At 49.9% G+C, this 18,706-nt stretch overlaps 1 protein-coding gene and 1 long non-coding RNA gene across 4 annotated transcripts in view; one reads left to right on the top strand and one right to left on the bottom strand.

The window, feature by feature from the left end:
- LOC146052141 (uncharacterized) overlaps positions 1 to 18,706 on the bottom strand; it is a 136,406-nt gene that overhangs the window by 18,723 nt on the left and 98,977 nt on the right. The window lies entirely within an intron of this gene.
- The window catches only part of LOC146052140 (prefoldin subunit 4-like), a 49,061-nt gene continuing 38,315 nt past the window's right edge, over positions 7,961 to 18,706 (top strand). Inside the window, exons 1-2 of the mRNA XM_083167916.1 lie at positions 7,961 to 8,063; positions 9,181 to 9,388. The gene's annotated coding sequence lies outside the window, so the exon portion shown is untranslated. The remainder of the gene's footprint in view (positions 8,064 to 9,180; positions 9,389 to 18,706) is intronic.

Genomic DNA, 18,706 nt, shown 5'->3' with positions numbered 1-18,706 from the left:
TTAGTGCCACCCAATCCTCCACTTTAGGGCCCGTCGGTGCCATCCATTGTCTCGCTATTATCATTTTTGCTATTGCTGCGGCGTTTTTAACACATGGCGCCCACTCCGCCTCATTCCTCCCCCCAGTTCCCAATATCAAATTAACCATACCAAGGGATGGGCCTGGGACCCCCAACGTCCTTAATATCCTAGTGCACTCCATCCAAAAAGAATTTATAACATCACACTGCCAAATAAGATGCCAAAAGGTCCCCTCCTCAGTTCTACATTTGGGACACCGGTCAGACCTCTGGCTCGAAATTTTTTTTAATTTACGGGGAGTCATATAACTTCTATGCAAGATATTAAATTGAACTTGCTGTATCCTAATTGACAGGGTGGCATCGCTTGGTGCCGACAGAGCTTTATCCCAAACGATTTCAGCTACCCCTGGGATGTCCCTCAGCCACTTATCTCTGAGTGGCCGCAATTCTTCACCCTGCAAAAAGGAATTAATAAACCTATATATTTTAGATAGCCTTTTGCCTTGGGATAGAGTTTCAATAAATTTCTTACATGGGGATTCTAGAATAACATAACTGTCCTCAATCTGCCCCAGAGCGCTCCTGACTTGTAAATAACGAAAAAACATGTGCCTTGGTAGATCATATTCCAATTGAAGATCCCTGAAGGATTTAATTACCCCATTGCTGCAGAAATGTTCCCATGACGACACCCCAAAACTACCCCACACTTTCCAGGCTTGTAGTTCTCTTAATGTACCCAAAGAATCTAATGAAAATATTGAGGTCCCCGGGTCCACCCCCTCATACCCACTTATCCGAGACACCCACTGCCAGATTTTAATAGCTTGGACCACAATAGGAGGTGGATTGCCCGTTAAATCATTAGATAATAATCTTTGAAGGGGGGTAAGATTAAAATTCGTATATTCCAAAAGATTGTATATTTCCGCCGTCCCTTCACATACCCGTACCCACGCGCAAAGATGCACCATCTGGGCCGCTGCATAATACACCTTTACATTGGGTACCGCTAGGCCTCCTCTATCCCTATCCCTGCATAGTGTTTCCAATTTAATCCGACTACGCCTATTCCGCCAAATAAAGGAGGAGAGGATACCGTTAATTTTTTTAAACCAACGATCTATAATGTAGACTGGGGACTGCTGAAGAACATACAATAATCTAGGTAGTATGGACATCTTTACTAAATTTACCCTGCCAATTTGAGATATAGGGAGTTTAACCCAATTACGACACTTAGCCTCTATGTCTTTTATCAAAGGAAGAAGGTTGTCCTGTATATATTCTAGGGGGTTAGTGGCCACTATAACACCAAGATACCTAAATTTACTGGTGACTTTTAAAGGTATATCTCCACGGCTAGTTAAGTTATCGTCCCTGATGTACATGACGCTGGATTTACCCCAGTTCATTTTGATGCCCGACATTTCCCCAAACTCTTGTAAATGTTCTAAAATCCTTGGTAGGTTAACCTCAGGATTCTCTATCCCCACCAGCACGTCGTCAGCATACAGTGATACCAGGTTTAGACCCTGCTGGTAACCAGGGTTATTGTACCCAAGATAGTTCCGTACGGCACAGGCCAGTGGCTCAATGGCCACCGCAAATAGCAGGGGTGACAGGGGACACCCCTGCCTGGTTCCTCTAAACAGGGAGAAACTCGATGATGTATACCCGTTGACGGAAATTCTGGCTTTCGGGCCATTATAAAGCAAGCAGATCCTATTTAAGAAGCCCTCCCCACAGCCAAAGGCTTTTAATACCTCCTGCATGTAGACCCATTCGATGGAATCGAAGGCCTTATTCGCATCAAACGAGGCCACCGCGACATCAATCTTTTTAAACCCAGCAATTTGTATGTACGAAAAGACCCTCCTCAGGTTGATCAAGGTGGATTTTCCGGCCATAAACCCTGTTTGGTCAGGTTGCACTATCTTATCTATGACCTTGCTGAGGCGAGTCGCCAACACCTTGGCATAGATTTTAATATCAGATGTAATTAACGATATTGGCCTGTAGGATTCAACCCGAGAGGGGTCCTTCCCACTTTTAGGGATCAGTACAATTGAGGCCTCAGCCATGGAGGGGGGGAGCTCCCCATCCCCCTCCATCGCACGAAAGGTCTCTAACAATTGTGGTCCCAAAATTTTTATATACTTCTGATAAACTTCCCCTGGGATGCCATCCAACCCAGGCGACTTATTACCCGCAAGCGAATTCACTGCTGCTGTCACCTCATCTAATGTTAAGGGCGAGTCTAGGAGGGATTTCATTTCCAAAGGTAACTGTGGAACTGCTATTGTCCCTAAGTAGGCCGTAATCTCTTCCCTGCTCTTATCAATTCGGGACTGATAGATGTTATTAAAATACGTAACAAAAGCCGATACTATTTTAGGGGTCTCTCTCACTACTTCCCCAGTGTCTAGTCTTAGTTCTGCAATGATATTAGAGGGCTGTTCTTGTTGGGCCATTATAGCGAGCCATTTCCCCGCTCTATCTGCGTTCACAAACCACCGATGAGTTCCTATTTTTAATCTCTTGCATGTTGTCTCGTGCAGGTACTCAGTCCACTCCGCTTTCGCCTGTAACCAAGCTTCTCTATCTACTTCTAGATGGCTATGGAGAAAAAGGGCCTCCAGATTGCACATCTTGGCTTCTAGCCTATTCGCCTTCTCCCTATATCCCTTTTTTAGGTGGGCTATTTTTTTGATGATTATACCCCTTATATAGGCCTTGAAAGCGTCCCAGGTAATAATATCACGAGATGTTCCTAGGTTCAGTTTAAAAAAGTCCCCCATCAGCTGTTCAATCTCTTCTTGGTCCCCGAACTGTTCTAACCAGAACGGCCTCAATTTCCAGTACCGGAAACCCACCTCCTCCTCCAGGGCCAAATCAATAACCAGGGGGGAATGGTCAGAAATCCCTCTAGATTTATAATCAATAGAGGATATTTTATTCAAAAGTACTTTGTTTACAAATATCATATCAATCCTTGAAAAAACCCCATGAGAGGTCGAATAGCAGGAGTATTGTTTACGTTCTGGAAATTTGGCCCTCCAGGGGTCCCACCAGCCAATATCCTTAATGAAGTTTCTGAAACCTTTCCCCTCCTTATCCACCCCTAATCCATTTTTTTTCCATCTATCAATCCTGTCGTCCAGGACTTTATTAAAGTCTCCTAGACACATTACATAATTATCAGGGAACTCTGCCGCAAACTCAACTGCCGCTTTAATTATTTCATATGTGAAGGGTGGCGGAATATACACCGTCATTATACATACTCTGGCGTGGTTAATACTGCCCTCCAAGAAAATAAATCTACCCCCCGGGTCGATTCTAACCACCCTGGGCTCATATACAAGGGATTTTTTAATTAATATGGACACCCCTCTAGACTTGGAAGAAAAATGGGAATGGTAGGCATGGCCTATCCAAGGGCGCTTCATACATACTACCCTATCCCTTTCCAAGTGGGTCTCTTGAAGGCAGATCAGGTCTGCCTCATATTCTTTACAGCATTTCAGCACCAGAGCTCTTTTCACCCGGTCATTGATTCCCCTGACGTTCCACGTCAACAACTTAACCATCGTCTATACATAAATCGTGCATGCATATCTCCCCCGTTTTGCAAAATTCTAGAGAGCCATAAAACACAGATCTTCCTGTGACCATTGGTAAGACACACAACACAATTACTGCAGCAAACACACAAGACAACCCCTCCCCCCCCTCCCCCCACCCTGTATAACCTATCCCCTTAGGCATACCTACTCCCCAACACAATACCCTCAAAAAAGAAAACAAAAAATTATGCAGAGGCAATTAAGTATAGACCACCCAAGGAAACCACCCCCATCCCTCCCCCGAACCCCAACTGTTTACGTCACTAATTATCATCAATGGTTCCCTCAGCCCGCCCCCCCCCCCCCCCCCCCCAAAGCTGCACCCACTAGTACCCATCTATTCTTTCTTACAGGAAACATATCCAGCATATAAATATATCTATATAGGTGTACCCTTTTCCTCTTTTTTTTTTTTTTTTTTTTTTTTTTCTTTGCAGTACGGTACATAATTAATAGATACCAACAATAACCATATATGCTGTCAATCAATCTCATTAGTTACTAGCCAACTGTTTTCTCCCAGGATAGTGGCCATCCAGCCAGTTAGCCGCCTCGCCTGGAGACAAAAAAAACTTGGTACTACCATCCACCATTATCCTCAATTTGGACGGAAAAAGCATGGAGTAGCCAAGCCCCAGTTCTCTCAGCCTGGTTTTAACCTCTTTGAACCTGGCCCGTTCTCTTTGGACATCGATTGAGAAATCAGGGAAGGCCGCGATCCTCTTTCCATTGTGCATACAATCAGATTTATTCCGCATCAGTCGCAAGATGAGATCGCGATCCTTATAATGCAGAATTTTCGCGATTAGCGTACGCGGAGGGGCCCCTGGAATCGATGGTCTGCCTGGTACTCTATGGGCTCTTTCAACAGCGAAGTGTGACGTGAAAGCCTCTTTGCCAAACATTTGAAGAAGCCATCCCTCCAAAAATCCACACACTGCCGCCCTCATTCATACATTCTACACACACTGCCGCCCTCATTCATACATACATACTACACACACACACATTGCCGCCGTCATTTATACAAACTACACACACTGACGCCGTCATACATACATACATACTACACACTGCCACCCTCATTCATACATACTACACACACTGCCGCTCTCATACATACATACTACACCCACTGCCGCTCTCATTCATACATACTACACACACTGACGCTCTCATTTATACATACTACACACACTGCCTCCCTCATTCATACATTCCACACACACTATCACCCTCATTCATACATACTACACACACACACTGCCGCCGTCATTTATACAAACTACACACACTGACGCCGTCATACATACATACATACATACATACTACACACTGCCGCCCTCATTCATACATACATACATACTACACACACACACACTGCCGCCATCATTTATACAAACTACACACACTGACGCCATCATACATACATACATACATACATACTACACACTGCCACCCTCATTCATACATCCTACACACACTGTCGCTCTCATTCATACATACTACACACACTGACGCTCTCATTCATACTTACTACACCCACTGCCGCTCTCATTCATACATACTACATACACTGACGCTCTCATTCATACATACTACACCCACTGCCGCTCTCATTCATAAATACTGCACACACTGCCGCTCTCATTCATACATACTACACACACTGACGCTCTCATTCATACATACTACACACACTGACGCTCTCATTCATACATACTACACACACTGCCGCCATCATTTATACATACTCCACACACTGCTGCCCTCATTCATACATACTACACACACTGTCGCCCTCATTCATACTACACACACACACACTGCCGCCGTCATTTATACAAACTCCACACACTGACGCTGTCATACATACATACATACTACACACTGCCACCCTCATTCATACATCCTACACACACTGTCGTCCTCATTCATACATAAATACATACATACTATGTTCACATGTAGGAAGTGGTGCTTCCTCCTGCACCCACAGGAGACGGCGTGCACGAGAGGCAGATTCCTGGCACGGTCAGGAAGCTCCGGGTCCGCCACTGTATCCGGGTCCGACCTCGGCTGTCTTCCGGAGACCCAGCAGCAGCAGTGCTGCAATAAGCCCCACCGCCTTTTCCTACCGCAATAACTTCCCTCCTAGTCCGCCCGGTAGTACACTGCCCCCCCCCATCTGTCAGCCGGAAGGGGGATGACGGGAGCGACGGAGTTCCCATGGGCGGAAACAGACAGCTCCACTGAGCCGCGGCGCTGAGTAGACAGGGGAGCAAAGAAAAATAAGTAAATCAGGGTTGGCGACCCTCCCGGAATTTGCGGGAGTCTCCCGAAAATCGGGTCCTTCCTCCCGGCCCCCGGAAGGGTGGGCAACCCTCCCGGAATCAGGGGGACCCCCACTGAGCCCCCCGATCGCGGCATTTATATGCCGCAATCCGCGGGTCCCAGGGGAGGGGGCGGAGCTAAAACGGCACAATCGTGCCGTTTTAGCCCCGCCCCCTCCATGGATATCAGTTATTTAGGCTATTTCCCGTAATGGGGGCGGGGCTTAATGACGTCACGGTTAAGCCCCACCCCCAAAATTCGTACTGAAAGATTCCTCTCCGGGCTTCTCCCGGAGAGGATTTTTTGAAAGTCGGCAACCCTGAAGTAAATCAGTGCTCGAAGAAAGTGCCGGTGTACACATACACACACACACACACACATATATATATTACACACTTCCCTGAGACCAAAAATTATTATTTCTGGCAGTGCCACTGCCATTTACCTGCCTCCTTTGGCCGCCCTCAGACCTGCTGCTGTCTGCCTGCTTCTAACGCTGCTGCTGACAGTCGGCTCACCTGCTGTTGCTCGAGTCTTCAGCTGCCGGGTGGAGGGGGAACGGGCGCTGGGAGGTGCAGCGCGTGCATGCGCAGCAGCCCTCCCGCGGCCATTTTTTATTTGGGAAAAGTGCCCCTTCAAATGAGTTGTGGGAAATGGCCCAGTTTTCCAGTGGGCCAATCCGCCCCTGCCGGAGCCTGTCTATTCAATGCCACCTCCGAACTGGGGCAAATGCAGAATTTTGTTGGGTGGGGGAAGGGGGGGGGGGGGGTTCTGTGCATGTATTGTATGTACTGTACATCATTACACACACACTTTTGTACACAGACATACTGTACATACATGCTGTACATACATACATACATACATGGCATACTTACAAAAACATCACACATACTACACACTACAGACACAGACAGTGCATATATCCACACTTCAAACACACACACATTAGCATAAAAAACATGACGCAACATATACATCCAAGCATACATAGCATACAGTACATACAATCATCAACACACATAGCATATACACACATTACTTACATATATCATATACATACATACATACATACAGCATATACACATGGCATGCATAGACACAGCATATACACACTGACACACACAAAGCATAACATAGCACATTAGGGAGCTGAAGAAAGGATTGCATGGCCCACTGCTAGAAGCAAGAGGTGAGAGCTGCTGGCAGTGAGAGGGGAGGAGGATATCGGCAAACAGATGACTGGGACAGTCAAATACCCCTTTTACACCACCGAAAAATCCGGGTCAGTGGCGGGTCAGACCCAGATCTTCGGCGGTGTAAATCCCTAACACCGTGTCCCTTTACACGGGACTTCTACCCAGGTCCTGACCTGGGTAGAACACGGCTAGGACCTGGGTAGAGGGCGGTGTAAATGGGAACGCCTGGTCGGATGACCCTGCTCCCTTTTACATGAATGGGGAACGTCCAACCTGCGGACCGCAGCGTCCGCAGGTTGGACGGATTGTCAGTCTGACACTGACAGCTGGCGCTGCTGTCTGCTATACTCTGCAGACAGCAGCGGCGGCGGGGGAGGGAGGTGAACGGATGCCTGTGTGCGGCATCCATTCACCTCCTGTCCAATGGCGGGGGGTGCGTGCGGGGACTGGGGGCAGCCTAGCAGCTTACCTTAGTGCTGGGCTGCCCCCAGCAGCGTTACGGGTACGGTGGCGTCGATCGGCGCTTGAAGATGACATTGCGCTGTCATCTTCAAGCGCCAGGAAGGGGCGGGAGGGGGGTGCGGGCGTTTAAGCCCGTCCGGTCAGTGGCGTAGCTATGGCTAGGCAGCCCCAGCCGTCGCGGGGGGGAGCCGGTGCCACTGGGGCGTAGCAGGGTCACGGCACTCTCAAAGCCGTGCAAGCTCTGCTCAGTGCTCTGCTGGGAGGAAGCTGGGTATATACTATTGAGCCGCCTGTAGATGGCGATGCAGCGCACACTGAGCTGAGCTCCTCGGCTGTCAGGAAGCTCCTCTCTCTGTCTCCAGGACATGGGGCTGCCTGATAGACGGAGCTATGAAGGGGTGACATGCTGATTACAGGTTTGTGTCCCTTGTTGTGGGTGCCAGTTGCAGGGGCATGGACAGGGGAGAAAAGTGTGGGCACCATTAATGTAAGCTGGCCCAGTGAGTACTATGTCTTGGTAGCTGCAGTGGGAAGGGGGAGGACTTGGTATATGGAAACTGGGTGCCCTCCATTGCTTGTGGGGGTTATTTGCTTTAGTATTGGTGTTTGTAAATATGCTGTATGTGTGTATGTATGTATACTTTTTGTGTATGCTCTGTGTGTCTATAGCTTGTGTATGTTTCTAAATATGCTGTATGTGTGCATGTTGTATGGTATCTGTGGTTGTATGCCATGTGTGTATGCTGTATGTGTGTGTGTGTGTGTGTGTATGTAAATATGCTGTGTGTGTGCATGTATGGTATCTGTACCAGTATGCCATGTGTGTGTCCGTGTATGTCCTTTGTGTCTAAGGTATGAATGATATGTGCACGTGTGTGTGCGTGTCTGTATGGCATGTCCTGTGTGTATGTATGTCATGCGTGTGATTACTGTAGTGTGCATGTATGTCCTGTTTGTATATATGTATGGTATGTGCGTGTATATGATGTGTGTCTGTATGGTATATGTGCGTGTTTGTGATGTGTGTCTGTATATATGGTATGTGTGCATGTATGTCCTGTTTGTATATATATATGTATGGTATGTGCATGTATGTGATGTGTGTCTGTATATATGGTATGTCCTGTGTGTCTGCTATCTATTAGCCCCTGGTCCCTGGATGCCTGCGTTCAGTATAGCGACACTAGTATCCCTAATGCCTTTAGAAGAGCGGCCGCTGAACTTCAAATGAGTCAGGATGCCAATGCCGTAATACTGACAGGTAGAATCCTGATTGGTGAGTATGAAGGAAAGAGCGGAACGAGACAGCGAAATGCTATGGAGAGAGTGGGGGTGTGAAGGAGAGAGAAATAGAGAGACAGTGACGGAAAGAAAAAGAAAGTGTCAGAGAGAGAGAATCAGACCCTTTATATATTTTGCAATGGGACCCACAAGGTTCTAGTTATGCTCCTGCACCCCAATTGTTTGCCCTGAGTTGCTGGCAGCAGCACCAGAGTACTCTGACCTATGATCATCCTTTTTCATCTCCCACAGCAGCAGCGTGTCTCCTGGGCAGCAGAACTTGCTACTGCAGTGCAGACTCCACCCTTCCTGTCCTAGAGACCAACCAAGCTTTCACACGCGCAGAGCCAAGGAGGAGCGACCATCACAAAGCACCCGTCGTGACCTTCAAGATAATGGTTGTGACCCACTGCCATCCCCGCGCTTCAGTGTCCTCTCCTGACTGCAGTTCTAGCATCTGGTAAGATGTGTTTTGCTTGGTTTCGGGTCAGGAGATGGGGTAACTGGCGCTCATTTAGGGCACCCTCATATGTTTGTGTGCCAGGATGGTGCTCCCTTCCCAGAGTTCCTGCTGCTGGTCGTGCATGGGGTATAGAGGTGGTGTCAATGGTGCCTGCAGCAGCACTGGAAATAACTTTCAATATGGCAGCTTAAAGTGCAATGTATGTACACTTCTAAACCTAGTAGCTGCTATACCCCTTCCCTAGCCTCTGCACTGAATGCCCCTATCCTCCTTCTTGCCCCTGCTCCAGCTGATATTTAACCATACCCCTCGCTACCCCCAGTACTGCCTATCCCTAATCCACCTTGGCCTCTCCCTAACCCGTTACAGCATACTTACGGCTAATTGTTGGCTGTTGACATTCCGTTGTTGGCATCCTGATGTGTTTAAATGTTCCAGTTTCAGTGTTCTAATGGCAGTTGGGATGCCAGTGTCGATATACTGAACACCAGCAACCTGATTGCCTGGAAGCTGACCTCATTCAATATATATCGGGTTTCACCATGTGTGCATAATGTGTTATATTCTGTAATGGGCATTACGGTGTGTGGCATAATGTGTAATTGACTTTAAGGTGTGTGGTATAATGTGCAATGGGCATTACGTTGTGGCATAATGTGGCATAACTTTGAGTGGCATAATGTGTTATGGACATTACAATATGTGGCATAATGTGTAATGGGCTTTATGGTAAGGGGAATAATGTGTAAGGGTCATTATGGTGTGTAGTATAATATGTAATAGACATTACAGTGTGTGGCATATTGTCTAATAAGCATTGCCACACACCCTTTATGGAATGCTATAGGTTCCAAAAAATGGGAGGGGGGCACCAGATTTTTTTTGGCTGGGGGGGCAAAATTTCTAGTTACGCCACTGCGTCCGGTGTAAATGCCCATAAACGCCGGGTCGCACCCGGCTTCAACCAGGGTCCAAAAAGCCGGGTGCGACCCGGCGTTTTGGTCTAAAAGCATTCAAAGATGCCACAGTGTACTCAAACATTGCAAATATACTGACAGCCATGTGAGGTGACATGTACCTTCCAGTATATAAAAACAATAAAACTTGTTTACAACATATCCTTGTGTCATGCCATGGTTAATGCAATGCAGTGAGCAGTCACCACCCACTTTTGATGACCTCATCTCTGTGTGCATTTAAAACTGTCCTTTTCTTATGACACACAGAGTTTTGCAGGAAAAATCCAGCTTCTGTGTGAAAGGGGTCGACACGGGAAATACCCGGGTTTTTGCTCCTGTGTGAAAGGGGGTCAGCACCTTGCTGCCTAGTTCTACCCGGGTTTTTGTATCCGGGAAATACCTGGGTTTTTGGGATTTTTATGTCTGAAAGGGATATCAGACAGTAAAGATGGGCCCCCTTCAGCTCTGGGCCCCATAGCAGCTGCATCCCTTGCACCTATGGTAGTTACGCCCTTGATCATGTAATAGCACTGTATTAATCTTGTATCCCAGTAGCCACTAATACACATTATACAATTACATCCATTAGAATGCTGTACCTCTCTGACTGTTTTGCTACATAATCTATGGTCTTCTCATGCGTCAGTCTTTGTTTTAGGTAATATTGAGATGAGAATATGTTACAGTGTGGCATAGGATCTCTGTTTAGGTGAGGCTGCTACTGTCTAGTCCACCAATTAATTGTCTTCCAGCAGGTGTCCCAGGCTGATGATGTACATCTAGATCAGGGGTGGGCAATTATTTCAGCTGGGGGTCCACTTAATACTTCCAGCAGATATTTGAGGGCCGCACTCTAGAAATAGGGTGTGTGGTCACTAAAAAGGCGGTATGTCTTCGAATGTATTGTAGCACACCATATACCCTTTTACACAACATGCAACACAATAGTAGGCCCCTTATACTTGCCTCTTACATATTATGCCATACAGACTGAGCCAAAAGTCACATTATGCCACACGGAATGAGTGAAATTTTACACCAAAGTAGTAAAAATTCACATTATTCCATGTCCCTCATATTTCCACACACCAGCCCCCATTAGTAATGCCTCACACCTGCCCCCATTAGTAATTCCACACACCTGCCCCCATTAGTAATGCCTCACACCTGCCCCCATTAGTAATGCCTCACACCTGCTCCCTCTTAGTTATTATACACATCTGCTCATGACCGTCACTCCGCCCCCTGGCATTGGCCTTCTCCAGTGCAGCATCGGCAAGTGTGTTTGCAGACCCCCCGCGGTCAGCAGGGATCTTCTAGTGTGTATGGGGCTTTAGCAGCACTGCCCAATGTCAAGGAGCAGAAGCAAGGCCAAATAAGGTATTAGCATGCATAAAGGGCACATAGGGGCTAGGGAAAACAGTGTAATCATGCCACTGTATAAATCATTGTTATGGCCTCATGTAGGATACAGTGTACGGTTCTGGTTACCATTTTTTGTCTAGGATGTGATGTTAGATGAGGGCGGAAGTTGTTAGATGCCTTCACAGTGTTTTTTATTTCATTTGTAAGTTACGTAGGTGTAGGTTATATTCTTTTTTTGACTGGATTGTACTCTCACCAGTGGCGTAACTATAGCACCGCAGCCCCCGCGGTCGCACGGGGGGGGGGCGCTGTGCATATGGGGGCGCCGGGGGGGCTGCGGTGCTATAGTAATCCCCCCGCCCCCCATCCCCCACAGGCTTACCTGTCCGCATGTCCCGGCTCCCCTCCTGGCTTCAATCAATGCTATGGAGACGGACTACGATAAAATGGCCGCCCCATAAAGCAGACTGTTCTCTGAAACTGTCTGCGGTATGGGGGCGGCCATTTTATCGTGGTCCGTCTGCATAGAATTAATTGAAGCCAGGAGGGGAGCCGGGACGCTCGTACAGGTAAGCATGCGGCAATGGGGGGAGGGGGCACTGGAGGGGGCACAGGCGGCCGGACGGGCGGGGAGGGGGGCGCCCCCCCCCCCATTAACGGCAGGTGGGGGCGCCCCAAACAAAGCTACGCCACTGACTCTCACGGGCCCACTTCGCTCGCAACAGATTTATATTCGCCCACCAGGTATACGTGGACCCAGTACATGATGGGAAAAGTAAAAAAAAACAGTGGTACTCTGCCAGAGAAGGATGTGATAGGAGAATTCAGTTAATATGTTTAAAAATTGGAAAAACTATTTTATTAGAAAATAGTATACAGGGGTACAATCATTAATATAATGTCCTATAGTGGGCACAGATTGGACAGCCTCTGTGGGTGATCCGGAGTTATAATGAATAGACGGTAACCTCATCTGGGTCATTTACACCACAGGAGATCAGTTATAGGTTGAACTTGATGGACGAATGTCTTTTTTCACGTGCACAAACTATGTTACTATGTAAAATCCCGCCCCGTACAAGCCTGGGAATTGCTTAGTATAGGACTGCGAATAGCGGCAAATCTATTCACATGCGGCTCCCCATGAAATTATGGCTCCCACTGTGTGTGTAGCACCAGGCGCGCATGCAGGGGGGGTTTCCGAGTACCTGGAAACCCCTCCCCCCGATCTATCTGTGCATTTGATATATTTTACGTGGCTCAAGTGCCACGGATATTTAAGCGGCCGTTGCCCCTGCCCCATCCCCCGGCCTGAGGGAGCTGCTGCCGCATGCAAGCCCCTATCACTGCCAGGCATTACTGTTCCCATAGGACTTAGTGCTAAACGGTGCTGCAGCCGGGCTGGCCGGACTCCCGTAGGCAGTGACTGACTGCATGCAGGTCAGGGGTGGCGGCAATGGTGCGGTGGTGCAGCCAGGCTGGCCGGACTCCCGGAGGCAGTGACTGATGGCATGCAGGTCAGGGGTGGTGGCAATAGCGCAGTGGTGCAGCCGGACTCCTGGAGACAGTGGCTGATATGCAGGTCGGGGGTGGCGGCAATGGCGGCGGGTGGTAGAGGAGCACGGACAATGACCTGCTGGGTAAGTTTACACTGTTTAGTAAATAATCATGGCTGCATTTTTATGGGCGGCTGTGTGTACTTGCCTGTATGCTGCTGTGTGCGGGTATGTTTATTGCATTTGTTGGGAGGTTTAAGTATGTTGTGCGTTTTTGCTGTATGTACAGATGGAGCTAGACCCATCCTGGCAGGGAATGGCGCTGGCGACGCCAGCCGCCATCCCCCGCCAGCGCCATGTCGATGGCGAGAAGGGGACGCGCGCGCACGAGAGGCGCACGCGTCCCCTTCCGACGGCGCTTCCATCCGCTCCCCCGGGTCCCCGCCGGCTTGTCGGCGGTAACCCGGGTCCCCGCCACCTGCCCGCACCCCCCCTAACCCCCCCTAACCCTGTCCATCTCCCTGAGGCGGAGACGGACAGGGTTTCCGTCGCCCCGCACGCGCGTCTCAGTCTGATGGATGGCGAGGCTGCTGGCGGATCGCCAGCGGGGACGTTCCTGCGATCCGCCAGCCAGGATGTATCCTGCCCCATCTGTATGTATGAATGTATGTATGTATGTATGTTTTTGCTGTATGGATGGATGTGTGTGTGCACCTGTAGTATGTATTTATATATTTAAACCACTGACTGTGTGTTTGTGTGTGTGTCTCCTTTGTGTATGTCTGTTTGTAAGTATACTGTGTATATGTTTGTACAGTTGTATGAATATTTACAAACTACAGTAGGGGACATGCTGTGATTTCATGATTAAGTTCCCCTTGGAGTTCTGATTTTGCTGAATATATGTGTGTGTGTGTATATGTATGGAAGGGATACTTACAGGATCCCTGCGCTCAGGATACCAGCGGTCACCTGACCGAGCCAGGCATCCCCATACTGTAAATCCCGACAGGGGCTCTTTCGGCAGCCTAGCCCTTTCTCGCCTGCAGTGGTGTAGCTAGGCGCCACGGTGCCCGGAGCAAGGCCCCCCCCCCCCCCCCCCCAATTTTTAGTATGCGGGGCTCTTGCGCGGTGATAAAGGGTGTGTGGCCTAACATTATACAGTAATGCCCATTGCACATTTTTGTGAACTTTGTAATAGCCATTACACATAAAGCCACATGGCATAATGCCAATTACACATAAAGCCACATGCCATAATGCCAATTACACATAAAGCCACACATGATGACCATTCCATACTATATAACAAATCGTAATGCCCATTACATACTATATAACAAATCGTAATGCCCATTACATACTATATGACAAACCGTAATGCCCATTACATACTATATAACACACCGTAATGCCCATTACATACTATATAACACACCGTAATGCCCATTACATACTATATAACAAACCGTAATGCCCATTACACATTTGACACATAATTGCCAAAAAATAGTGGGTCCCTGGGACCCCTCACGTCCAAAAAATGGGGTCATAATTGTGTTTTTCTGAGTCCCACACAATAGTGCCACTTGTGCACAGAGGCACCTTGACCTACTGTGCCAGGATTACGCACACCAGTGCCGTCTTTACACAATGGGCAGTTGCCTAAGGGCCCCAAGGATTCTAGGGGCCTACCCCAATGGCCAAGACGGCACTGCCCCAGGGATCTGCTGCGACTGGAAGCTTATTTGCCAGGTGTCGGGCAGGAAGCACCAGGCAGGCATCAGCCGCAGCCGCTTACCGAGACCTATACATGTTCCTGCAGTGCACAATGCACATCAGCCGGCCCCAACCTAAGATCTATAAGAGGGGGCGGGGACAGCAGGCTAAGCCACCAGCAGCGGTCGGACCTCTGTGTTGTGTCCCTGCCCTGCTTCTCACTGATAGCTGCCCTCCTGTCACTCTGCTCCCAGCTGCAGCCCTCGGTCCATGGCCCTGCCTACCTGGGGTCACTCTACTGCCACCACACTCGTCACCATTACACAAACAGTGTAATGTGACACAGAGCTGTCAGCAGGGAGATGATGGTAGCCACCATGGAGACTCCCAGCCTCTGCCACTAAAGGTGCCCAGCTCTCACATGTCATACACACGTACACTGCCAGGGTGCATGCCTGTCTCCCAGCCGCTGCCGGAAGCCGACGGCTGGAATCCTGTAGCTGTAGCGCTATTTTGCCCGGCAGCGGGAGGCGCTGCTGATTTTGAAAGGACACTGATTAGCTGAGAGAATTCAGCCAACCAACGTCTGGCCAGTCTTTTCAACATCAGCTTCCCACCCGCCGCCCTGCAACTAGCGCGGTGCTACAAGCTCAAAGCCCGGGGCAGCGTGCGGCAATGAATAGGCACCGGGGTGGGGGTGGTTCTGCCCACTGACCAGACAATGCTGCTGTCCTCCCCATCTGCCGCTCCTGACTCCCCCTCCCAGCCGGTGACTCCTGCGCCGCCACGTTCCCGCGAAGCTGCCGCCCAGGAATCCATGTCGATCCTGCCAGTGCCCGACCAATCAGCGTGGGGCGTGTCCCAGGGGACCCGCCCATTTTAAAAAATGGAGTCCCTGGTCAGATCATGTATGAGTTCATGTGTCCGGGACTCCGTCTCCAGCCGGCACAGCGGGGAATGGCGAGCGGGCGAATTGTGGGAGCAGGGCGGGGGAGCCGGCAGCAGAGTGCACGGCTCCGGCGCCAAGTTATATTACAGCGCCCGGAGCAAGTGCTCCGCCTGCTCCACCCTAGCTACGCCACTGCTCGCCTGCCCTCCTAACTCTCCCTTTTAGCAACCTAATCCTACCCCCCCATGCAGCCTGACCCTATTCCTCCCCTTAAGTGCATAACCCTGCAGCCTAAACCTACCCCCTTCTCCCTGCTCCGCAGCCTATCCCTATGTCCCCTCACTAGTGCCTATCCCTAACCTCCATTCCCTGGGCGCAAGCTAGCAGTCCCCACATACTTACTAATCGGGATGCAGGCTGTCAGGATTCCGTTGATGGCATCCTGATGGCCGGTTATATGAAGGCAGTAGGGATGCTGGCATACACTGAACACCGACATCCTGACCACCAGGATTCTGACCTTATCCCATACGGAAACCCCCCCATGAGAATCCTGCGTTTGCCCCTGCGTAGCCCAGGACCTACTCGGCGGCTGTGATACAAAGAGGCTGTTCTGGAGCGGAGCTGAGATGGCAATAGCCCATTGTAGCCTATGGCTATGGGATTGCACTGCCTGGGCTGCAGTGCGTTTGGCGGGGGGTCAGCGCTAACCGCGCAAGCGCAGACCCCCTGGCACCCGGCTCCGGACATCGCAGGGACGGACTCTTTTCGGAGCCCTGTCCCTGCGCCCTCAGGGATGATACATCCCTGTGATGTGTTTACAATGCGATCCTGGGCGGTAATATTCAGCCCAGATTGCATTGTAAATGCGATCAATAATAAATGGGCCCCTTAGTCACCACCCAGTCAGAGGGAAATCCTGCCCTGAAAATGGCTTGTGAAAATCACATCAATCAGCGAATAGCTGGGTTTTCAGTCTGTGCGAAACCCAGATCCTACTGTGCGACAGAGACAGACTGATTGAGGCCGGAGCTGATGTCACAGGACCCTCCCTAAAATGTTTCGGCAGGCCAGTGGTTCCCCTGACACTCCCAGATAGTGGCTGGGTGACACCCCCCAAACATCGGCTTCCTGCCAGTCAAATAGCGATGAAAAGAAATGCTCATTTTTGTCGCTGTTTGGCTACAGGCAGGCGTACAGTGATCCATATGCACGTGCACAATGCTGAGGTCTTAATACCCCCAATGTGCAGGGCATAATTGTGAGGGGCTTAATGTGCAGGGCAGTACTGTGTGGGCAATACTGTGTGGGCAATACTGTGTGGGCATTATTGTGTGGGCAATACTGTGTGGGGCATTATTGTGTGGGCAATACTGTGTGGGGCAGTACTGTGTGGGGCATTATTGTGTGGGCAATACTGTGTGGGCATTATTGTGTGGGCAATACTGTGTGGGGCATTATTGTGTGGGCAATACTGTGTGGGGCAGTACTGTGTGGGGCATTATTATGTGGGGCAATACTGTGTGGAGCATCATTGTGTGGGCAATACTGTGTGGGCAATACTGTGTGAGCAATACTGTGTGGGGCATTATTGCGTGGGCAATACTGTGTGGGACATTATTATGTGGGGCAATACTGTGTGGGGCATTATTGTGTGGGCAATACTGTGTGGGGCATTATTGTGTGGGGCATTATTGTGTGGGGCAATACTGTGTGGGCAGTACTGTGTGGGGCAATACTGTGTGGGCAATACTGTGTGGGGCAATACTGTGTGGGGCATAGTTTGCGGGTCATTGCTGTATAGGACATACTGTAGGGCCTAATTCAGCATGGATCACTAATATGAGAAGTTTCAGATGACTGTGAGTAGATTGCAGCTGCCAGGGGCGTAACTAGAGCATTCAGGGCCCCATAGCTAAATCCCCTTCCCCCTCATTACAATGCCTCTGGGGGGGTCAGAAAGTGATAGAGGATTTCATGGAAAAAGAGGGAGAGTAAAGGCCCCCATACATTAGGCCGACTTGTCCTAGGGACAAGTCGGACCCAATTTACCTGCGAGCCGCCCGGCAGCTCCCCGGGAGGCTCACATACAATTTGGCACTTGATGTGCCATTTTTTACATGGGATAAATCGCATGCGATTTATCCCATGTTAAAAAAAAAAACCCGGGGAGCTGCAGGGCGGTGAGGAGTAGTGGGGGCGGGCAGCGGCAGTAGTGGGGGCGGGCAGCGGCGGCGGATGCGGTGGTGGGGGCGGCCAGCGGTGTTGGGGGCGGCCAGCGGTGGTGGGCGGCCAGCGGTGGTGGTGGGCGGCCAGCGGTGGTGGGGGCGGGCGGCGGGTGCGGTGAGCGCTGCTGACCTGGCCGGGCAGTGTACTTACTTACACATAGCAGCAGCGGGGACGGGCAGCGTAGTGGCGGCTATTAGATTTTTAAAATACTTGTCAAATGACCGGCCGCTCTCTGATTGGCCGGAGAGCTCTCAGCCAATCAGAGAGCGGCCGGTCATTTGACAAGTATTTTAAAAATATAATAGCCGCCACTGCGCTGCCCGTCCCCGCTGCTGCTATGTGATTGTGTAAGTAAGTACACTGCCCGGCCAGGTCAGCAGCGCTCACCGCACCCGCCGCCCGCCCCCACCACCGCTGGCCGCCGCCGCTGCCCGCCCGGTGTCTGCATGCATATGCCTGTCAGGTGGCAGGCATTTGCATACAGGGAGGTCGGACGTGATCGTATGTACAGACCGTCCGACCTCCCTGATCCGGTCCGATGCGCACGGGACCGCGCATCGGATCGGATCAGATATCACACACATACGATTTTGGGCCGATTTCATCCGATTATCGGCACAAAGTGCCGAAATCGGATGAAATCGGACCAAAATCGCAT

The sequence above is a fragment of the Crinia signifera genome, unplaced genomic scaffold, assembly GCF_055691185.1.
Source record: "Crinia signifera unplaced genomic scaffold, ASM5569118v1 HAP2_SCAFFOLD_106, whole genome shotgun sequence".
NCBI classification, from domain to species: Eukaryota; Metazoa; Chordata; class Amphibia; order Anura; family Myobatrachidae; genus Crinia; species Crinia signifera.
The sequence above is the reverse complement of the archived record's forward strand: the minus strand, read 5'-3'. Positions and strand labels throughout refer to the sequence as shown.